Here is a 24,297-nt window from a genome sequence, read left to right on the forward strand (position 1 = left end):
CTTTCTGCCGCTTCTGGAACGGCTTACGGAACTGCTGCTGCTGTTGTGAGTGCCCCGAAGCCTGTCCTCATCCTCGGCCCTGTCCGCCGAACCGCCGTTGGAAAGGGCGGTACTGCTTCTTGGTCTCTTTGGGCTTCTCCAGGCCCACAGCCGTCAGCGTTTCGGCCTCCGCCTTCATGCGGGCCATTTCATCATCCGCATGCTTCCCGAAGAGGGTCTCACCGGAGAACGGCAGATTGGCCACCCTCTGCTGTGCGTCCGGTTTCAGGGATGTAAGCCGGAGCCATGCGTGGTGCCGTTGGTTGATTCCGTGGCAAAATCCGTGAGCCGCCAACAGGGAAGAGTCCGCTGCCGCGCTGATTATCTGGTTGGCCACCAGCATCCCCTCACTCAGGACTTCCATGAAGTCTTCACGCTGCTCCCGAGGCAAATGCTTCGCAAAGCGCTCGAGGGAGTCCCAGAGGGCACGGTCGTATCGGCCCAACAGAGCCGTGGCACTCGCCGCTTTCATGGAGGTAGCGGAAGTTCCACAGACTTTTTTCCCCGCCGAATCCATCCACCTTGACTCCTTGTCCGGGGGAACCGTGGAGGACGGAGTGGTGGCATGCTGCTTGCGGGCCGCCGTGACGATGACAGAGTCAGGCGGAGGCTCCGCTCTCAAAAAGGCCGGATAAGAGTCGGGAGCCCGGTACTTCTTTAGTAATCTTGACGGAGCCGCCCTCGTCACCGCCGGGGTGAGAAACAGAGCCATAGCCGGTTCTTCCAGGCCCGGCACCAGAGGCAGGAGCGGGCGAGACAGGTGCTTTTGATGTAGAGTCTCGAAAATGACCGGTCTTTGGAGTAGGCACCGTCAGGGATATGCCTAGCTTCGCAGCGCCCCTCAACAGGACGTCCTGAAACGCCACCAGGTCATCTATCGGGGACACTCTGGTGTCCGGTGACCCCGATAGGGTAGGGGAATAATCCCTGGTCCCAGAGGACCTCGTGCGTGAGCGAGATTCACGCCTCCTATGGCGGTGTCTCGATCTCGTGGATGATCTGCGCCGCGATCTCTCCTTCCTCCCAGAGCGAGAGCGAGACCTGCCCGCTCGTGGGCGCTCCTTCGGTTTACGTGGAGGGGTCTTCCTTGGTTCCTCACGGGGCTTCGTCGGTTCCTCCCGGGGTTTCGGTTTTGGAGTCCCCTTAGGAGGAACAGGCAGGGACGGCAGGGAAGTGGACCTCGGAGGAGGAACCTTCGGCTGCGGGGTGGGCCCATGCGGAGGGACCGGAGGTGGAGGATCTCCTGAAGGCAGTGGTAGTTTGGGTGGAGGGTCCTCCTTAGGAACAGGGGGAGGAGTCAGAGTCCTGGGCCGAGATGGCGTGTACACTTCCGAGTACACCGAGCCCTGTGACCCTTTAGGCGAAGGGCGCGGAGAGCCATCCCCATCAGCAGGCGACCGCTTCCTCTTTCGTCCCCCACTGGAAGCAGCGTGACTCCTAGGACTGGAGTCCCTTTTGCGCCCTTTTGGAGAGGGTGACCGACTCCTTGACGCTGACCGCTGTCTGCTGGATGCAGAGCGACGCTTCTCCGGCGTCGAACGACGCTTCCTGGACTCCGGCGTCGATCGCCGTCTCCTCGGCGTCGACCCTTTTCTCCTCGGCGTCGACCGTCGACTCCTCGACGTCGACCGTCGACTCCTCGACGTCGACCTCCTCTTCGGCGACTTCTCACGTCGCCCTCTCGACGTCGAGCGTTCCGCCTTAGACGACGAACGCCGCCGTCGTCTTGATGTTCCCGACGTCGAGGAGCCCCTCGACGTCGATCGGCGGTGTCGCCTCGACGGCGATCGACGGTGTCGCCTCGACGGCGATCGACGGTGTCGCCTCGACGGCGAGCGTCGGTGCCGCCTCGACGGCGAGCGTCGATGCACGTCACTTTGTCTTCGGCGTCGGTAGGAAGATCTCGACGAAGACGATGACGTCGACGGCGGCTTCGACGTCGGCTTCTCCTTCGCCGTCGAGCCGCCACGCCGTCTCGACCCGGAGCCCCGGGGAGAAGGGGAGCACGCCGTCGTCATCCCTCTCAACGTCGTCGTCGATGCCATCGACGTCGACGTCGAATGGGACCGTTTGCTGGATTTCCTGCCCCCGGGAAACCCCCCAGGGGCCTCAGCAGAGGCAGAGGGAACCTTCCCAGGCTGCCCAGACCCACCTGCAGCCCGCAGACGCCTATCCTCCAGGCCAGCCAGCCTGATCTTCAATCTGTCCCTCAGGGTCCGAGCAGAAAGCTGCTGGCAGATGACACAATCCTCGGGGACATGATCCTCTGGAAGGCACACGATGCAGACATCATGGGGGTCACTCTTGGCCTTCTTCCTCTCACATGCTGGGCACTTAACATAAAGGCCAGGCATTTTGGAGCCCCAAAACGCCTAAAACAGCAAAAAAAGGAGAAGAGGACACCAAGAGGTAAACTACAACACTTTTAGATTTCAAAAGTGCAAAAACAATTCCAATAAACCCTTGAAAAAGGGAGAGCTCAATGCCAGGGTCCTGTAAGCAGGAGCCGGAAAAAAGAACTGAAAGTAGAGGGACCTGCTATGCATTCTGGGATACTGGGAGAAGTTCTGGAAAGTTCTCTTAAAGGCACAGTATCCTATTTAAGCCACATAATGGCAGCCTATGGGGCTTGTCTGTCCCTACCTTCCTCTCTATCATTCCTGAGTCTTTGACTGGGGGAGGCAGGTTTTTCTATGGTAGAAACTAGCAGGCTGTGCTGTATGTGGTGATTTTTGGTGGAATTTCTAGTTGAAGTACTGGACAGTGTAGCCTGTGGATATAGGCTGCATTATTTGTCTTTAAATTCTCTCTTAAGTGTCTTTGCAGTTTCTGCATTAATTTGACAACTTAAGAGATTATTTTTGATTGCCGGGGTCCACGCACATGGGCGGGACTATTCACTAGATTATGACTATACACAGAGATCCCCTACTACAGAACCCATAATGCCTGAATAAACAGAATAAAGCATAACAACGGGTGGGAAAGCATGATCATAACATGACATAGCCGGGTGGGATAATCCTCGCCTCCGTGTCCTTAATAGAATTGAAAATTCTTGGCGCGAATGCCAGCTAATTTTTGATTCTATTACAGGACCGGAGGCTTCAAATTATGCTACTTTAACGCTGAATCAAAGACAACAGAAGTAATATCTCCCACCGGCTTATAGTAGAACTGTTTGAATGTCGACTCAGACGACCAATCAGCATAATGCATAATATCCTGAATATTCGCTCCTAACAAATATGACTTTGAAGCCATAGCACCCCTCACAGAGTGCGCCCCAAACAGTTGAACATCAACACCCGACTCTTTCATGATAAACTTAAGCCATCTGGCAATAGTGGCAGAGGACACAGGTTTAAATGGTTTCTGTACTGCAATCAAAAGTTGCGTAACCCCAGTCGGTCTCAAGGAACGAGTACACTCCTCGTATGCTTTCAAGCATTGGACAACACAGAGTTTAGCATTACTATGAAAGGCATTGTATTCAATCATTCTAGACATTGTTTTTGTGCGGCCTGTAATAGTAAAGTAAACTCCCTCCAGAGTGAATACTCTACCTGCAAGATCCAGTGCCCGCACATCCGAAGATCTCCTGCATGACGACAAACATAAAAGCATAGCGAGTTTGGCTGACAACTGCTTCCTAGAAAGCAAGTAATTAGAAGGCCAACTATCAAGAAGTTTGATGACCAGAGAAACGTCCCATAGCCCCGAATACTTGGGCTTGGGAGGGTTCGCAACACAAATCCCTTTAAGGAGTTTGCACCCCAAGGGGTGAACTCCCACAGGTTTCCCATCAATGTGGGAATGACCCGCAGAAATAGCAGACCGGAAGTTGTTCACCGATCTATAGGCTAAACCGCTGGTTGCCTTGTCAGACAAAAAATTCACGATATGTGAAAGGCTTGCCCCCACGGGATCCAGGTCCCGTTCCACGCACCAACATAACCATCCCTTCCAGGCTGAAGAATACCTTTTTTTCGTGGAAGGGGTCCAAGCCTGCTTGATGAACTCATTAGCCGTTCCTGAAACTCCAGGCAAGCTCCACTGTTGCCTGAAAGCCTCCATGCCATCAACATTAGACGCTGTGACAGGATCAACGGATGTTGGTCCCGTAGAGGTCCCAGGAGAAGGGACTCTGACCAGGGCAACATCCTGGGAAGGTCGCAGCACATCCCCAACAAGGTCGGGAACCAAAGTTGCGACTTCCACAGAGGTGTCACCAAGATCACCTCCGCTTTCTTTTTGAGAATATAGGACGCCACTCGTGGAATGAGAAGGGGGGAAACGCATAGTTCACTGCCCCCGTCCAGTCCTTTAGAAATGCATCAGTTGCTGCCGCCGCTGGGTCCGGCCTCCAGCCGAAGAACCTGGGCAGCTGGCTGTTGAGCCTGGATGCAAACAAATCGATCTGGCAAGGACCCCAGAGGTCCTGCAGCCAGTGAAATATCTGGGGAAGCAGCTGCCAATCGCTGTAATCCCTCAGGTGTCTCGAATTCCAGTCCGCTACCACATTGGACTGTCCCGGTATATATTCTGCAATAACTGTGATCTGACGGTCGAGGCAGTATTGCCAAAATTCCTTGGCTACCTGCACTAGCATGGACGATCTCATCCCTCCCAACTTGTTTATATATCGAACCGCCGAGATGTTGTCCATTCTGCGAAGAATGCAACACGACGTCTGATGCGGTGAGAGGGTTTTGATAGCGAAGGATCCTGCTAGAAGTTCCAAGCAATTTATGTGCAACTCTAGCTCTTGAGGAGACCATCGTCCTCCTGTTGAAACAGCGCCACAGCGCGCTCCCCAGCCCCAACGGCTGGCGTCGGATTCTATGACTACTTCGGGAAGAGAACCGAAAATGGCTCTGCCGTGTAGGAGAGTAGGGTCTGCAATCCTATGATCACCCAGATTTTTTGCTTTTGTTTCACTGGTTTACGACTTTCTCTGGCTGTGGGCCTGCTAATCAGACCCACAGCCTGGCTGTTCTCTTTCTAAATTACGAGATGTACCCTAGGTGCATTTACCAATTGGTACTGGGCCACCTTATCAGACTCTGTAACTCAGGGCATAGGTGTACCCAGGGCCGCCAGGGGCTGCAGCATGTATTATGCCACCCCTGGCTGGCCTCCTAAATTTGACACAACTGGCTGCGTGACAGCTGGGGCGAAGTCGTGTACACACACTTTGCTTTAGATATAGTAGCACTATATCTAACCATACAATGGACACTCGAGTTCCTATCAGTCACTCCTATGGCAGGCCTTGACAATCCTGAAGGCAGAGTGCGTGGGCTCGTGTGAACTAGGCTCTGGCCCGAGCCGAGCCCGGTTGCAGCTTGCGGAACCAAGACCCAATGGCTGTTCCATGATAACGCGTACCACATCAGTAACTTCGGTGTCGCGTTATCAAGGCATGTCGAGTAAGGTGTCATACGAATCGGGGTGCTGCCCTCTCACCAATTCTGGCGACGAGGTTAGCATTCCGCCCTTCTAGAGGGACACGACATGTACGTAACTGTGAACCCCGGTTAAAGTTAACTAAAGCCTCAGCTCCACAAAATGGGTGCTGCCACCACAGACACGAGTCTGACCTCCTGCTGCTGGGAGTCCTTCCAGCGAGGAGAGCTTGGACAAAGGGTTTCCTGTCAAGGGCGGTGTTCGCACCGTCCCAGACAGGGTTTGTGTATTCTGGGTAGGTAGGGCTTTTGCGAGAAGGTGACTGCGGAGTGGCACCCCGGTGCTCACTACGCATCTGCCGGTTAGAACCAGTTCCAGGGGCGACAGCCCTGGCCTGGGGAAAGTCCGGCAGGGGAGAGGGGTGTAACTACCCCCCTTCCTGGTCCCACCCTTAGGGCAGGACCTAGTCATGTACCCACCCCTTTCTTTAGAATAAAGGCCGGAGCGGGGACCCTTCCAAATTAGATCATCTTTGAATCAAGAATACTTTCTACGAAAGGACTTCAAGACTCTTCTCAAGATTTCTCCCTTGTGACTAAGGAGTAGTCACCCTGCATCAGCGGGCACCATCTAAGAACTCTGCGGTTTGCTGCAAGTCCTTCCTCAAGGATCCGACGGCCCAGCTCGACGAGAACCGGCTTCCCTGGCACCTCTGACCTCTACCCACGTCATCAGCTCAGCTGTGATCTGTGGGTGCGACGAGACCTCGAGGGACCGGCCATCATCAGAACCTGCACGCTCTTAAACCAGCACGACCATCGAGGTAACTCTCTGGTGAGTGCTCTGGGGTCCGAGAAGCCCCGACCCTGAGCCGCTCCAGCGCCGAAGTGCAGTCTCCCAGCATCTCCACGATCTGCGTGGGGCCCTTCCGCTCGCTGCTCAGCACGTTGTCTGGTCACTAGCCGCTGGCTTGTGCCCGTCCTTGACGACGACCAACAAACAACTCTGCTGGTCTGGTTGCTCCAGACTGGCCCTTGCTTCCATCTTTGCGAGAAGCACCCCGGACCCTCCTGGTCCACTCAAGACGCCATCTTAGGCCCACCACGTGGCCCTGAGATTTGCCAAGGCTTGTTGCCCCATCCTGGGCCCAGCGACGCCGACAGCATCATCCTTCGTGGGACAGCTCGCACCTCCACCGTGGTCGCCGACAACGCCTCCTGGTCCGTGAGACTGCAGAGCCTAGCGTCGCCCACTCACCTGGTCGAGGTGACGGCCAACCGGTGCCCTCCTGGTACCCTCTGACTACTGGCTAGTAGTACGAACTTGGTCCCCTCTGCTTTCAGGTATCATCGATCTCTGATCCAGGCTTGGATCTCTACGAACTATTCATCACTGGTCGCCGGCCAGCAACTCCTTTCCTTCCGGCTCCTGGCTCGTCAGCGAAGACCCCGACGCCTGTAAGACTTGTGCAGCCGCAGCCCTCGTGGCTAGGTAACTCGGCATTTCGGTGCCTGCATAGCCTCTTTACTCTAGGGTCCCGAGTCCCTCGCTTCCGACTTGCCTTATCGGGTCCGCCCGAGACCTTAAACTTTCCGTGTCCCCGGACACTTGTTTTAATTGTGCACTTGAAGTATTTTCCTAAAGAGATTTGGTTTGTGCTTAGTACCCTGTCCTCATAAAGAGTACAGGGCTGTTGTGATTCTTAATAAATATACTGTTTATTTTCATAACACTTGTGTGGTGTCCTTTCACTGGGTGTTCAAGGGGTACATGTGTGGTAAACAGCTGGCTTAACGCGCCCTCTCGAGTCTTTAGCCTTAGACTGCTCGTATCCACGCTACTAGGATAGCTGGTCTATAGGTTGACTTACAACCAAACACCATAAGGGTCGTTGGAACGATACATAGCGGTCGCTAGAATAGCGAACGTTGCATATCGGGCCAACTTCTCACATTGGTGAGCAGCGGTTGGGATTTGAGCTTGCTGTTGTTTTACCACACGTATCCTAAGAATATCTTGTTGAAAGATCGCACAAGCACTATTAGTACATATAACTAAAGCTTAGAATACTCTGAGTTCTACTGAACCAGCTGTTGTAGCTCCTCAAGGCTTAGCACACCTTGGCTACAACTCTTAGCAAGGGAACAGTAGGTAAACACGTAGTGTAGGTAGGTGCATCACTTACACCACACTAGAAACAGTATGTCGGACAAAGGAGGAAACTCTGAGTCTCCCCTTGTGTCAGTTGACCCTCCACAGGTCATCCCTTCAAGATATACTGCGCTTAACTTCCATGAGTTACGACAAGTATGTACCTCTAGGAAGATTAAGCAAGGGGCTAACCCCACCACCTCCTCTCTGATTGGTCTCCTAGAGACTTATGATGCCAGAAAGGCTGAGAAGCTTCTTAGCCCTTCTAATCCAGAAGGAGACATGCCTCCCCTCGAGGGAACCAGAGACGATCCTGACCTCATCCACCTCGCAACCGAGAACGAAGATGTGGAGGAGGATGAGGATGAGGATCCCTCTGGGGATGAGGCAGATAAGGGACAGGTAGAAGTCGTTAGACTAAGCAGGTCCAACTTAAGCAAACATGACAGTGGTACTGGGGGACTCCTGGGACCACTATCAGGTCAGCTTAACATTGGGAATGGACGAGCCAGATCTCTGTCAAGAGGCTCTGGCAGATCCCTTCAAACCAATGGCTCTCACAACTCTTCGCAACGAGGGATGACGTCCCCTCAGCGGAGAGTGTACGAAGCTAAGGAAAGGGCAGCTAATCTGAGGATCGAAAGGGAAGAACTTGCCCTGGCCAAAGAGAGGCTTGCCTTTGCTAGAGAGCAACAGTTAAGTGGGGCGGTCCCCACTGGTGGCAGCAATGTACCTAGCAATAGGGAAAAGAGTTTCGATACGAAACACCTTGGTAAGATAGTGCCCCCCTTTAAACAAGGGGACGACATCCACAAATGGATTACTGCTTTGGAGAGGGCCTGCACGGTGCAAGGTGTTCCCCAGAGTCAGTGGGCAGCTATCTTGTGGCTCTCCTTTGAAGGTAAAGGAAGAGACAAGCTCCTCACCACAAGGGTAGAGGACGCGAACAATTACCAAGTCTTGAAAAATACACTCGTTGAAGGGTTCGGCCTAACCACTGAGCAGTACAGGGTGCTGTTCAGGGATACCCAGAAAACGCAGTCTCAAGATTGGTCTGACTTTGTCGATTGTGCCACTAAGGCTTTTGAGGGCTGGTTGCTGGGCAGTAAGGTTACTGATTACGAAGGATTGTATAATTTGATGATGAGAGAACAAATTTTAAACAATTGTCAGAACCAGTTGTTGCATCAGCATCTTGTCGACTCGGATCTGACCTCTCCCCAAGAATTGGGAAAGAAGGCAGACAGATGGGTTCGTACGAGAGTTAAACAGAACCAGGGCCAGAATCAAGGTGGTCAGAAGAAAGCAGACCAGAAGGGTAAGGATTCTAAGGGGGAACAAAATGACCAGAAGTCTTCGACAGGTCCCCAACAACCCAAAGAGGGTGGGGGTCAGGCTCCCCAAAAGAAGAAAGAAGGCCAATCCAAAAGATGGTGCCAGTACTGTAAAAGTAAATCTCACTGGTTTAGTGAGTGCACCAAGAAAGGAGGAGGGCAGACTCCTGCCACTGCAGCCCCTAAGGCACCTGTGCCCCCTAGTACAGTCAGCAGTGGTAGTGCGCCTCCCAAGGGTTTAGTAGGGTTAACCCTGGGTTCTGAGGGGCGTGACAACTTAGTTGGCACGCTCACTCAGGCTGTCCTTGTCAGTACAGGGGACGCGGACGTGTCCCCTGACGTAAGTCCCAATACCCTGGGCAAATACCGACAGATGCCTTTCATAAATGGAAAGATGGCTCAGGCCTATAGAGACACTTGTGCCAGCGTCACCATGGTGACGCCTAACTTTGTGGACCCTGGACAGATCATGCCAGGTACAGAATTCCTGGTGACCAATGCAAGCAATGTCACTACCAATCACAGTATGGCAATTGTAGCTTTCTCCTGGGGAGGGGTAACTGGCCAAAAGAAGGTTGTAGTTAGTCCAGACCTCCCAGTGGATTGTTTGTTGGGCAATGATTTGGAGTCATCACAATGGTCAGAAGTGGAGCACCGGACTCACATGGAGATGTTAGGTTTGCCAGCACATGTGTTCGCTGTGACCAGGTCACAGGTCAGGAAATGCCCCACTGAACAGGTGCTGGATCCTGGAACAACGGACCAGACACCTCCCAAGAAAAAGAGCGGTAGGGTTAAGGCTGCGCCTTCCCCCTTGCCCCAGGTCGTGGATCAAGTCTCAGAGGAGGCTGACCTACAGGAATTGAGGGAAACTGAGCCTAGGGAGTTCGAACTTGATCAAGTTGAATTCTTGGGTTCAGGGGGACCCTCAAGGGAGGACCTGGGGAAGGACCAGTTAGACTGCCCTTCTCTTGAACCCCCTCAGACAGCAGGCTGCTGCTGAGGCTGCTGGGAACGCCACAGGTACCCACAAGGTATACTGGGAAGATGGACTCCTGTACACCGAGTCAAGAGACCCCAAGCCTGGCATGACCAGGAGGCTGGTTGTACCCTTGTCTCAGCGTGGTTTCCTACTTACCTTGGCCCACGAGATTCCCTTAGCAGGTCACTTAGGCCAGACGAAAACGTGGGACAGGCTTGTCTCACACTTTCACTGGCCCCACATGAACGAAGATACCAAGGAGTTTTGCCGCTCCTGTGTCACTTGCCAAGCCAGTGGTAAGTCAGGTGGCACGACAAAGGCCCCCCTTATACCAATGCCTGTGGTGGGGGTGCCCTTTGAACGGGTGGGGATCGACATCGTTGGCCCCATGGAACCACCGACAGCCTCAGGGCACAAGTTTATACTGGTGGTAGTGGATCATGCCACCAGGTACCCTGAAGCTATTCCCCTTAGGACCACGACAGCACCTGTTGTGGCAAGAGCCCTAGTTGGAGTGTTCTCCAGAGTGGGCTTCCCTAAGGAGGTCGTCTCCGACAGAGGTGCAAACTTTATGTCGAGCTACTTAACTGCTATGTGGAAGGAATGTGGTGTCAACTACAAGTTCACTACACCCTATCACCCACAATGCAATGGGCTTGTTGAGAGGTTCAACAGGACCCTAAAAGGGATGATTCATGGACTACCGGAAAAGCTTCGGCGTAGATGGGACGTCCTGATTCCCTGCCTCTTGTTCGCCTACAGAGAAGTCCCACAGAAGGGGGTTGGCTACAGCCCTTTTGAACTTCTGTACGGGCATCCTGTAAGAGGACCCCTGTGTTTGGTGAAGGAAGGATGGGAGAGACCTCTCAAAAAGCCTGCAGCCAACATAGTGGACTATGTGCTTGGCCTCCGCTCGCGGATGGCTGAATACATGGAAAAGGCATCTGAAAACCTTAAGGCCAGCCAAGAACTCCAAAAAGCTTGGCATGACCAAAAGGCTGTCTTGACTGTTTACCAGCCCGGACAGAAGGTGTGGGTGTTGGAGCCAGTGGCCCCAGCAGCACTCAAGGACAAATGGTCCGGGCCCTACACCATCCTGGAGAAAAAGGGAGAGGTCACCTAGCTGGTCGACCTGGGAACTCCCCGAAGCCCCCACAGGGTGCTTCATGTCAACAGGCTAAAAGCATATGTCGACAGGAAGGACATGAGTTTGCTCATGGCCCTAGATGAGGGACAGGAAGAAGAGAGTGACCCTCTCCCCGACCTGCTCACTCAGAATCCGGACGATGGATCGGTAGATGGTGTTGTCTTTTGTGGCAGCCTCTCCGAACATCAACAGAGCGACTGTAAACAGGTTCTTCAGTCGTTCAGACATATGTTTTCTCTAACACCCAGTCAGACCGATTGGTGCACCCATGAGGTTGACACTGGTGACAGCTTGCCCGTCAAGAGTAAAATCTACAGGCAGCCTGATCACGTTAGAGACTGCATCAAGAGTGAAGTGCAGAAAATGTTGGAGCTGGGAGTCATTGAACCCTCGGATAGCCCTTGGGCTAGTCCCGTAGTTCTAGTGCCAAAACCTCACACCCAGGGTGGTAAGAGAGAGATGAGGTTCTGCGTAGACTACAGGGGTCTCAATGCAGTCACTAAGACTGACGCCCACCCAATACCAAGGGCAGACGAGCTTATCGATAGATTGGCTTCGGCCAACTACTTAAGTACGTTTGACCTGACAGCTGGGTATTGGCAAATCAGGTTAGCTGAGGACGCCAAGCCTAAAACCGCATTTTCAACCCCTGGTGGGCATTATCAGTTCGTGGTGATGCCCTTTGGTCTGAAAAATGCACCTGCCACCTTCCAAAGGTTGGTGAATCAAGTCCTTACTGGGCTGGATGACTTCTGTGCGGCGTATCTTGACGATATTGCTGTCTTTAGCTCCACCTGGGAGGATCACCTGGTCCACCTGCGGAAGACATTAGAGGCGCTGCAAGCAGCAGGTCTCACTATCAAGGCCACCAAGTGCCAGATAGGGCAGACACAGGTTGTATACCTGGGCCACCTGGTAGGTGGAGGCCAGGTTCAGCCACTGGAGAGCAAGATACAGTCAATCAGGGACTGGGCTCCTCCAACCACCCAGACTCAGGTTCGAGCTTTCTTGGGCCTGACTGGATACTACCGGAAGTTTGTCAGGAACTATGGTTCCATCGTGACACCATTAAACGAACTGACAAGCAAGAAAATGCCAAAAAAGGTTCAGTGGACAGCGAGCTGTCAAAAAGCATTCGATGACCTAAAGCAGGCCATGTGCACGGCGCCTATCCTCAAGAGTCCAGACTACTCCAAACCATTCATTGTCCAAACAGATGCTTCTGAGTTGGGTGTGGGAGCTGTTCTTTCTCAACTGAATTTTGATGGTCAAGACCAGCCCATTGCTTTTATAAGCAGAAGGCTGACCCCTAGAGAGAAGAATTGGTCAGCTATTGAGAGGGAGGCCTTTGCTGTGGTTTGGGCCCTGAAGAAGCTGAGGCCATACTTGTTTGGCACTCACTTCAAGATTCAGACCGACCATAAGCCCCTCTTGTGGCTAAATCAGATGAAGGGTGAAAACCCCAAACTGCTTAGGTGGTCCATTTCCCTACAGGGGATGGACTTTACAGTGGAACATAGACCTGGTACTGATCATGGCAATGCCGATGGGCTCTCCAGATATTTCCACTTAGAACAAGAAGACTCACCTGGTCAAGGTTAGCTTATTGTTCCGACGTTTGGGGGGGGTCATGTAGGAGAGTAGGGTCTGCAATCCTATGATCACCCAGATTTTTTGCTTTTGTTTCACTGGTTTACGACTTTCTCTGGCTGTGGGCCTGCTAATCAGACCCACAGCCTGGCTGTTCTCTTTCTAAATTACGAGATGTACCCTAGGTGCATTTACCAATTGGTACTGGGCCACCTTATCAGACTCTGTAACTCAGGGCATAGGTGTACCCAGGGCCGCCAGGGGCTGCAGCATGTATTATGCCACCCCTGGCTGGCCTCCTAAATTTGACACAACTGGCTGCGTGACAACTGGGGCGAAGTCGTGTACACACACTTTGCTTTAGATATAGTAGCACTATATCTAACCATACAATGGACACTCGAGTTCCTATCAGTCACTCCTATGGCAGGCCTTGACAATCCTGAAGGCAGAGTGCGTGGGCTCGTGTGAACTAGGCTCTGGCCCGAGCCGAGCCCGGTTGCAGCTTGCGGAACCAAGACCCAATGGCTGTTCCATGATAACGCGTACCACATCGGTAACTTCGGTGTCGCGTTATCAAGGCATGTCGAGTAAGGTGTCATACGAATCGGGGTGCTGCCCTCTCACCAATTCTGGCGACGAGGTTAGCATTCCGCCCTTCTAGAGGGACACGACATGTACGTAACTGTGAACCCCGGTTAAAGTTAACTAAAGCCTCAGCTCCACAAAATGGGTGCTGCCACCACAGACACGAGTCTGACCTCCTGCTGCTGGGAGTCCTTCCAGCGAGGAGAGCTTGGACAAAGGGTTTCCTGTCAAGGGCGGTGTTCGCACCGTCCCAGACAGGGTTTGTGTATTCTGGGTAGGTAGGGCTTTTGCGAGAAGGTGACTGCGGAGTGGCACCCCGGTGCTCACTACGCATCTGCCGGTTAGAACCAGTTCCAGGGGCGACAGCCCTGGCCTGGGGAAAGTCCGGCAGGGGAGAGGGGTGTAACTACCCCCCTTCCTGGTCCCACCCTTAGGGCAGGACCTAGTCATGTACCCACCCCTTTCTTTAGAATAAAGGCCGGAGCGGGGACCCTTCCAAATTAGATCATCTTTGAATCAAGAATACTTTCTATGAAAGGACTTCAAGACTCTTCTCAAGATTTCTCCCTTGTGACTAAGGAGTAGTCACCCTGCATCAGCGGGCACCATCTAAGAACTCTGCGGTTTGCTGCAAGTCCTTCCTCAAGGATCCGACGGCCCAGCTCGATGAGAACCGGCTTCCCTGGCACCTCTGACCTCTACCCACGTCATCAGCTCAGCTGTGATCTGTGGGTGCGACGAGACCTCGAGGGACCGGCCATCATCAGAACCTGCACGCTCTTAAACCAGCACGACCATCGAGGTAACTCTCTGGTGAGTGCTCTGGGGTCCGAGAAGCCCCGACCCTGAGCCGCTCCAGCGCCGAAGTGCAGTCTCCCAGCATCTCCACGATCTGCGTGGGGCCCTTCCGCTCGCTGCTCAGCACGTTGTCTGGTCACTAGCCGCTGGCTTGTGCCCGTCCTTGACGACGACCAACAAACAACTCTGCTGGTCTGGTTGCTCCAGACTGGCCCTTGCTTCCATCTTTGCGAGAAGCACCCCGGACCCTCCTGGTCCACTCAAGACGCCATCTTAGGCCCACCACGTGGCCCTGAGATTTGCCAAGGCTTGTTGCCCCATCCTGGGCCCAGCGACGCCGACAGCATCATCCTTCGTGGGACAGCTCGCACCTCCACCGTGGTCGCCGACAACGCCTCCTGGTCCGTGAGACTGCAGAGCCTAGCGTCGCCCACTCACCTGGTCGAGGTGACGGCCAACCGGTGCCCTCCTGGTACCCTCTGACTACTGGCTAGTAGTACGAACTTGGTCCCCTCTGCTTTCAGGTATCATCGATCTCTGATCCAGGCTTGGATCTCTACGAACTATTCATCACTGGTCGCCGGCCAGCAACTCCTTTCCTTCCGGCTCCTGGCTCGTCAGCGAAGACCCCGACGCCTGTAAGACTTGTGCAGCCGCAGCCCTCGTGGCTAGGTAACTCGGCATTTCGGTGCCTGCATAGCCTCTTTACTCTAGGGTCCCGAGTCCCTCGCTTCCGACTTGCCTTATCGGGTCCGCCCGAGACCTTAAACTTTCCGTGTCCCCGGACACTTGTTTTAATTGTGCACTTGAAGTATTTTCCTAAAGAGATTTGGTTTGTGCTTAGTACCCTGTCCTCATAAAGAGTACAGGGCTGTTGTGATTCTTAATAAATATACTGTTTATTTTCATAACACTTGTGTGGTGTCCTTTCACTGGGTGTTCAAGGGGTACATGTGTGGTAAACAGCTGGCTTAACGCGCCCTCTCGAGTCTTTAGCCTTAGACTGCTCGTATCCACGCTACTAGGATAGCTGGTCTATAGGTTGACTTACAACCAAACACCATAAGGGTCGTTGGAACGATACATAGCGGTCGCTAGAATAGCGAACGTTGCATATCGGGCCAACTTCTCACATTGGTGAGCAGCGGTTGGGATTTGAGCTTGCTGTTGTTTTACCACACGTATCCTAAGAATATCTTGTTGAAAGATCGCACAAGCACTATTAGTACATATAACTAAAGCTTAGAATACTCTGAGTTCTACTGAACCAGCTGTTGTAGCTCCTCAAGGCTTAGCACACCTTGGCTACAACTCTTAGCAAGGGAACAGTAGGTAAACACGTAGTGTAGGTAGGTGCATCACTTACACCACACTAGAAACAGTATGTCGGACAAAGGAGGAAACTCTGAGTCTCCCCTTGTGTCAGTTGACCCTCCACAGGTCATCCCTTCAAGATATACTGCGCTTAACTTCCATGAGTTACGACAAGTATGTACCTCTAGGAAGATTAAGCAAGGGGCTAACCCCACCACCTCCTCTCTGATTGGTCTCCTAGAGACTTATGATGCCAGAAAGGCTGAGAAGCTTCTTAGCCCTTCTAATCCAGAAGGAGACATGCCTCCCCTCGAGGGAACCAGAGACGATCCTGACCTCATCCACCTCGCAACCGAGAACGAAGATGTGGAGGAGGATGAGGATGAGGATCCCTCTGGGGATGAGGCAGATAAGGGACAGGTAGAAGTCGTTAGACTAAGCAGGTCCAACTTAAGCAAACATGACAGTGGTACTGGGGGACTCCTGGGACCACTATCAGGTCAGCTTAACATTGGGAATGGACGAGCCAGATCTCTGTCAAGAGGCTCTGGCAGATCCCTTCAAACCAATGGCTCTCACAACTCTTCGCAACGAGGGATGACGTCCCCTCAGCGGAGAGTGTACGAAGCTAAGGAAAGGGCAGCTAATCTGAGGATCGAAAGGGAAGAACTTGCCCTGGCCAAAGAGAGGCTTGCCTTTGCTAGAGAGCAACAGTTAAGTGGGGCGGTCCCCACTGGTGGCAGCAATGTACCTAGCAATAGGGAAAAGAGTTTCGATACGAAACACCTTGGTAAGATAGTGCCCCCCTTTAAACAAGGGGACGACATCCACAAATGGATTACTGCTTTGGAGAGGGCCTGCACGGTGCAAGGTGTTCCCCAGAGTCAGTGGGCAGCTATCTTGTGGCTCTCCTTTGAAGGTAAAGGAAGAGACAAGCTCCTCACCACAAGGGTAGAGGACGCGAACAATTACCAAGTCTTGAAAAATACACTCGTTGAAGGGTTCGGCCTAACCACTGAGCAGTACAGGGTGCTGTTCAGGGATACCCAGAAAACGCAGTCTCAAGATTGGTCTGACTTTGTCGATTGTGCCACTAAGGCTTTTGAGGGCTGGTTGCTGGGCAGTAAGGTTACTGATTACGAAGGATTGTATAATTTGATGATGAGAGAACAAATTTTAAACAATTGTCAGAACCAGTTGTTGCATCAGCATCTTGTCGACTCGGATCTGACCTCTCCCCAAGAATTGGGAAAGAAGGCAGACAGATGGGTTCGTACGAGAGTTAAACAGAACCAGGGCCAGAATCAAGGTGGTCAGAAGAAAGCAGACCAGAAGGGTAAGGATTCTAAGGGGGAACAAAATGACCAGAAGTCTTCGACAGGTCCCCAACAACCCAAAGAGGGTGGGGGTCAGGCTCCCCAAAAGAAGAAAGAAGGCCAATCCAAAAGATGGTGCCAGTACTGTAAAAGTAAATCTCACTGGTTTAGTGAGTGCACCAAGAAAGGAGGAGGGCAGACTCCTGCCACTGCAGCCCCTAAGGCACCTGTGCCCCCTAGTACAGTCAGCAGTGGTAGTGCGCCTCCCAAGGGTTTAGTAGGGTTAACCCTGGGTTCTGAGGGGCGTGACAACTTAGTTGGCACGCTCACTCAGGCTGTCCTTGTCAGTACAGGGGACGCGGACGTGTCCCCTGACGTAAGTCCCAATACCCTGGGCAAATACCGACAGACGCCTTTCATAAATGGAAAGATGGCTCAGGCCTATAGAGACACTTGTGCCAGCGTCACCATGGTGACGCCTAACTTTGTGGACCCTGGACAGATCATGCCAGGTACAGAATTCCTGGTGACCAATGCAAGCAATGTCACTACCAATCACAGTATGGCAATTGTAGCTTTCTCCTGGGGAGGGGTAACTGGCCAAAAGAAGGTTGTAGTTAGTCCAGACCTCCCAGTGGATTGTTTGTTGGGCAATGATTTGGAGTCATCACAATGGTCAGAAGTGGAGCACCGGACTCACATGGAGATGTTAGGTTTGCCAGCACATGTGTTCGCTGTGACCAGGTCACAGGTCAGGAAATGCCCCACTGAACAGGTGCTGGATCCTGGAACAACGGACCAGACACCTCCCAAGAAAAAGAGCGGTAGGGTTAAGGCTGCGCCTTCCCCCTTGCCCCAGGTCGTGGATCAAGTCTCAGAGGAGGCTGACCTACAGGAATTGAGGGAAACTGAGCCTAGGGAGTTCGAACTTGATCAAGTTGAATTCTTGGGTTCAGGGGGACCCTCAAGGGAGGACCTGGGGAAGGACCAGTTAGACTGCCCTTCTCTTGAACCCCCTCAGACAGCAGGCTGCTGCTGAGGCTGCTGGGAACGCCACAGGTACCCACAAGGTATACTGGGAAGATGGACTCCTGTACACCGAGTCAAGAGACCCCAAGCCTGGCATGACCAGGAGGCTGGTTGTACCCTTGTCTCAGCGTGGTTTCCTACTTACCTTGGCCCACGAGATTCCCTTAGCAGGTCACTTAGGCCAGACGAAAACGTGGGACAGGCTTGTCTCACACTTTCACTGGCCCCACATGAACGAAGATACCAAGGAGTTTTGCCGCTCCTGTGTCACTTGCCAAGCCAGTGGTAAGTCAGGTGGCACGACAAAGGCCCCCCTTATACCAATGCCTGTGGTGGGGGTGCCCTTTGAACGGGTGGGGATCGACATTGTTGGCCCCATGGAACCACCGACAGCCTCAGGGCACAAGTTTATACTGGTGGTAGTGGATCATGCCACCAGGTACCCTGAAGCTATTCCCCTTAGGACCACGACAGCACCTGTTGTGGCAAGAGCCCTAGTTGGAGTGTTCTCCAGAGTGGGCTTCCCTAAGGAGGTCGTCTCCGACAGAGGTGCAAACTTTATGTCGAGCTACTTAACTGCTATGTGGAAGGAATGTGGTGTCAACTACAAGTTCACTACACCCTATCACCCACAATGCAATGGGCTTGTTGAGAGGTTCAACAGGACCCTAAAAGGGATGATTCATGGACTACCGGAAAAGCTTCGGCGTAGATGGGACGTCCTGATTCCCTGCCTCTTGTTCGCCTACAGAGAAGTCCCACAGAAGGGGGTTGGCTACAGCCCTTTTGAACTTCTGTACAGGCATCCTGTAAGAGGACCCCTGTGTTTGGTGAAGGAAGGATGGGAGAGACCTCTCAAAAAGCCTGCAGCCAACATAGTGGACTATGTGCTTGGCCTCCGCTCGCGGATGGCTGAATACATGGAAAAGGCATCTGAAAACCTTAAGGCCAGCCAAGAACTCCAAAAAGCTTGGCATGACCAAAAGGCTGTCTTGACTGTTTACCAGCCCGGACAGAAGGTGTGGGTGTTGGAGCCAGTGGCCCCAGCAGCACTCAAGGACAAATGGTCCGGGCCCTACACCATCCTGGAGAAAAAGGGAGAGGTCACCTACCTGGTCGACCTGGGAACTCCCCGAAGCCCCCACAGGGTGCTTCATGTCAACAGGCTAAAAGCATATGTCGACAGGAAGGACATGAGTTTGCTCATGGCCCTAGATGAGGGACAGGAAGAAGAGAGTGACCCTCTCCCCGACCTGCTCACTCAGAATCCTGACGATGGATCGGTAGATGGTGTTGTCTTTTGTGGCAGCCTCTCCGAACATCAACAGAGCGACTGTAAACAGGTTCTTCAGTCGTTCAGACATATGTTTTCTCTAACACCCAGTCAGACCGATTGGTGCACCCATGAGGTTGACACTGGTGACAGCTTGCCCGTCAAGAGTAAAATCTACAGGCAGCCTGATCACGTTAGAGACTGCATCAAGAGTGAAGTGCAGAAAATGTTGGAGCTGGGAGTCATTGAACCCTCGGATAGCCCTTGGGCTAGTCCCGTAGTTCTAGTGCCAAAACCTCACACCCAGGGTGGTAAGAGAGAGATGAGGTTCTGCGTAGACTACAGGGGTCTCAATGCAGTCACTAAGACTGACGCCCACCCAATACCAAGGGCAGACGAGCTTATCGATAGATTGGCTTCGGCCAACTACTTAAGTATGTTTGACCTGACAGCTGGGTATTGGCAAATCAGGTTAGCTGAGGACGCCAAGCCTAAAACCGCATTTTCAACCCCTGGTGGGCATTATCAGTTCGTGGTGATGCCCTTTGGTCTGAAAAATGCACCTGCCACCTTCCAAAGGTTGGTGAATCAAGTCCTTACTGGGCTGGATGACTTCTGTGCGGCGTATCTTGACGATATTGCTGTCTTTAGCTCCACCTGGGAGGATCACCTGGTCCACCTGCGGAAGACATTAGAGGCGCTGCAAGCAGCAGGTCTCACTATCAAGGCCACCAAGTGCCAGATAGGGCAGACACAGGTTGTATACCTGGGCCACCTGGTAGGTGGAGGCCAGGTTCAGCCACTGGAGAGCAAGATACAGTCAATCAGGGACTGGGCTCCTCCAACCACCCAGACTCAGGTTCGAGCTTTCTTGGGCCTGACTGGATACTACCGGAAGTTTGTCAGGAACTATGGTTCCATCGTGACACCATTAAACGAACTGACAAGCAAGAAAATGCCAAAAAAGGTTCAGTGGACAGCGAGCTGTCAAAAAGCATTCGATGACCTAAAGCAGGCCATGTGCACGGCGCCTATCCTCAAGAGTCCAGACTACTCCAAACCATTCATTGTCCAAACAGATGCTTCTGAGTTGGGTGTGGGAGCTGTTCTTTCTCAACTGAATTTTGATGGTCAAGACCAGCCCATTGCTTTTATAAGCAGAAGGCTGACCCCTAGAGAGAAGAATTGGTCAGCTATTGAGAGGGAGGCCTTTGCTGTGGTTTGGGCCCTGAAGAAGCTGAGGCCATACTTGTTTGGCACTCACTTCAAGATTCAGACCGACCATAAGCCCCTCTTGTGGCTAAATCAGATGAAGGGTGAAAACCCCAAACTGCTTAGGTGGTCCATTTCCCTACAGGGGATGGACTTTACAGTGGAACATAGACCTGGTACTGATCATGGCAATGCCGATGGGCTCTCCAGATATTTCCACTTAGAACAAGAAGACTCACCTGGTCAAGGTTAGCTTATTGTTCCGACGTTTGGGGGGGGTCATGTAGGAGAGTAGGGTCTGCAATCCTATGATCACCCAGATTTTTTGCTTTTGTTTCACTGGTTTACGACTTTCTCTGGCTGTGGGCCTGCTAATCAGACCCACAGCCTGGCTGTTCTCTTTCTAAATTACGAGATGTACCCTAGGTGCATTTACCAATTGGTACTGGGCCACCTTATCAGACTCTGTAACTCAGGGCATAGGTGTACCCAGGGCCGCCAGGGGCTGCAGCATGTATTATGCCACCCCTGGCTGGCCTCCTAAATTTGACACAACTGGCTGCGTGACAGCTGGGGCGAAGTCGTGTACACACACTTTGCTTTAGATATAGTAGCACTATATCTAACCATACAATGGACACTCGAGTTCCTATCAGTCACTCCTATGGCAGGCCTTGACAATCCTGAAGGCAGAGTGCGTGGGCTCGTGTGAACTAGGCTCTGGCCCGAGCCGAGCCCGGTTGCAGCTTGCGGAACCAAGACCCAATGGCTGTTCCATGATAACGCGTACCACATCGGTAACTTCGGTGTCGCGTTATCAAGGCATGTCGAGTAAGGTGTCATACGAATCGGGGTGCTGCCCTCTCACCAATTCTGGCGACGAGGTTAGCATTCCGCCCTTCTAGAGGGACACGACATGTACGTAACTGTGAACCCCGGTTAAAGTTAACTAAAGCCTCAGCTCCACAAAATGGGTGCTGCCACCACAGACACGAGTCTGACCTCCTGCTGCTGGGAGTCCTTCCAGCGAGGAGAGCTTGGACAAAGGGTTTCCTGTCAAGGGCGGTGTTCGCACCGTCCCAGACAGGGTTTGTGTATTCTGGGTAGGTAGGGCTTTTGCGAGAAGGTGACTGCGGAGTGGCACCCCGGTGCTCACTACGCATCTGCCGGTTAGAACCAGTTCCAGGGGCGACAGCCCTGGCCTGGGGAAAGTCCGGCAGGGGAGAGGGGTGTAACTACCCCCCTTCCTGGTCCCACCCTTAGGGCAGGACCTAGTCATGTACCCACCCCTTTCTTTAGAATAAAGGCCGGAGCGGGGACCCTTCCAAATTAGATCATCTTTGAATCAAGAATACTTTCTACGAAAGGACTTCAAGACTCTTCTCAAGATTTCTCCCTTGTGACTAAGGAGTAGTCACCCTGCATCAGCGGGCACCATCTAAGAACTCTGCGGTTTGCTGCAAGTCCTTCCTCAAGGATCCGACGGCCCAGCTCGACGAGAACCGGCTTCCCTGGCACCTCTGACCTCTACCCACGTCATCAGCTCAGCTGTGATCTGTGGGTGCGACGAGACCTCGAGGGACCGGCCATCATCAGAACCTGCACGCTCTTAAACCAGCACGACCATCGAGGTAACTCTCTGGTGAGTGCTCTGGGGTCCGAGAAGCCCCGACCCTGAGCCGCTCCAGCGCCGAAGTGCAGTCTCCCAGCATCTCCACGATCTGCGTGGGGCCCTTCCGCTCGCTGCTCAGCACGTTGTCTGGTCACTAGCCGCTGGCTTGTGCCCGTCCTTGACGACGACCAACAAACAACTCTGCTGGTCTGGTTGCTCCAGACTGGCCCTTGCTTCCATCTTTGCGAGAAGCACCCCGGACCCTCCTGGTCCACTCAAGACGCCATCTTAGGCCCACCACGTGGCCCTGAGATTTGCCAAGGCTTGTTGCCCCATCCTGGGCCCAGCGACGCCGACAGCATCATCCTTCGTGGGACAGCTCGCACCTCCACCGTGGTCGCCGACAACGCCTCCTGGTCCGTGAGACTGCAAGAGCCTAGCGTCGCCCACTCACCTGGTCGAGGTGACGGCCAACCGGTGCCCTCCTGGTACCCTCTGACTACTGGCTAGTAGTACGAACTTGGTCCCCTCTGCTTTCAGGTATCATCGATCTCTGATCCAGGCTTGGATCTCTACGAACTATTCATCACTGGTCGCCGGCCAGCAACTCCTTTCCTTCCGGCTCCTGGCTCGTCAGCGAAGACCCCGACACCTGTAAGACTTGTGCAGCCGCAGCCCTCGTGGCTAGGTAACTCGGCATTTCGGTGCCTGCATAGCCTCTTTACTCTAGGGTCCCGAGTCCCTCGCTTCCGACTTGCCTTATCGGGTCCGCCCGAGACCTTAAACTTTCCGTGTCCCCGGACACTTGTTTTAATTGTGCACTTGAAGTATTTTCCTAAAGAGATTTGGTTTGTGCTTAGTACCCTGTCCTCATAAAGAGTACAGGGCTGTTGTGATTCTTAATAAATATACTGTTTATTTTCATAACACTTGTGTGGTGTCCTTTCACTGGGTGTTCAAGGGGTACATGTGTGGTAAACAGCTGGCTTAACGCGCCCTCTCGAGTCTTTAGCCTTAGACTGCTCGTATCCACGCTACTAGGATAGCTGGTCTATAGGTTGACTTACAACCAAACACCATAAGGGTCGTTGGAACGATACATAGCGGTCGCTAGAATAGCGAACGTTGCATATCGGGCCAACTTCTCACATGCCGTTCCAAGCTTCTACATGGTGCAACCACCATTGCATTTCGTCCCTTACCTCTTGTGAAAACGGCACTAGGTCTGAATAGGCCAGCCCTCTCTGGAGGTGTTGTATCTTCAGTCTCTGCAGGGCCCTGTAGTGAAGAGGCCCCGGAAATATCGCCTGTACTGACGACGCCAATAGACCTACTATCCTGGCGACCGTCCTGAGAGAGACCATCTGATTGTTGAGGAGAGATCTGATCTCCTTCCTGATATCCTTCAGTTTCGATTTCGGAAGACTCAACTGAGCCGTCTGCGAGCTGATCACAAACCCTAGAAAGTCCGTCATTTGTGACGGAATCAAGGCGGATTTTGTTTGATTTATAACAAATACCAGATTCTGGAGCAATGAAATCGTTGTCTGCAGATGTTGTGACACTAGATCCTGGCTCTGAGCTATGATCAGGATGTCGTCCAGGTAGATTATCAACCGTATGCCCTGTTCTCGGAGGTGGGAGACCACCGGCTTCATCACCTTGGTGAAACACCAAGGAGCCGAGGAAAGCCCGAAAGGAAGGGCCGAGTATTCGAACCATCGTCCGTTCCACTGAAATTGTAGGAATCGGCGATGGGGTGGGTAGATTGGAATAGATAGGTAGGCATCCTTGAGATCCAAACGGACCATCCAGTCGCCCTGCCGGAGCAGATCTGCCAACAGATGGATGCCCTCCATCTTGAAATGATTGTACACTAGGAAATAATTGAATTCCCTTAAATTTAACACAAGTCTGTGACCTCCTCCCCTCTTCTGAACTAGGAAGATATTGCTGCAAAACCCGTGTGGATTGTGATCGTACACCGCTATAGCCTGTTTGTGAAGCAATTCTTCTATCTCGTTGTCTATAAAGGCTCTCTCTTGTTGGGAAAAATGGAGAGGTCTCGGACCTGCCGTCAGTGTAGGAGTCTGGTAGAACTCTAGGTGAAACCCCCGTATAGTTTGTAAGACCCACGCATCCTGGGTCAGAAGAGCCCAATTGTGAAAGAAGTGTCTCGTGCGACCCCCCAGTGGAAAGGGAAAATAATCGATTGCGCTCACCTGCGGAATTCTGGGCGTGGAAGCCTGCTCTGTTGCCACCGCCTTGGAATCTGCCTCTGTTAAATCTGCCTCTTGTGGGGTACAAGGTACCACCTCTCGTCAAGTCCCAGTCTCCTCGACCTCTACCGAAATCGCCTCTGGGGGGACCTTGGTTGGCGAAGCGGCCTGGCGAGCGTCCCCGACCTCGTCCGGCCCTGTTGAAAACCTGCTGGTGGAACACCCGCTTGATTCCTGATTGAGCTTTGTCCAGGGACGTGAAGGTCCCCACATATTTGGAGACG

General features: G+C 52.9%; 1 protein-coding gene across 1 annotated transcript in view; it reads right to left on the bottom strand.

The window, feature by feature from the left end:
* Positions 1-24,297, bottom strand: part of LOC147710458 (dual specificity testis-specific protein kinase 1-like) — a 413,858-nt gene that overhangs the window by 225,194 nt on the left and 164,367 nt on the right. The window lies entirely within an intron of this gene.

The sequence above is a fragment of the Lissotriton vulgaris genome, chromosome 5 (assembly GCF_964263255.1).
Source record: "Lissotriton vulgaris chromosome 5, aLisVul1.2, whole genome shotgun sequence".
Taxonomy (NCBI): Eukaryota; Metazoa; Chordata; class Amphibia; order Caudata; family Salamandridae; genus Lissotriton; species Lissotriton vulgaris.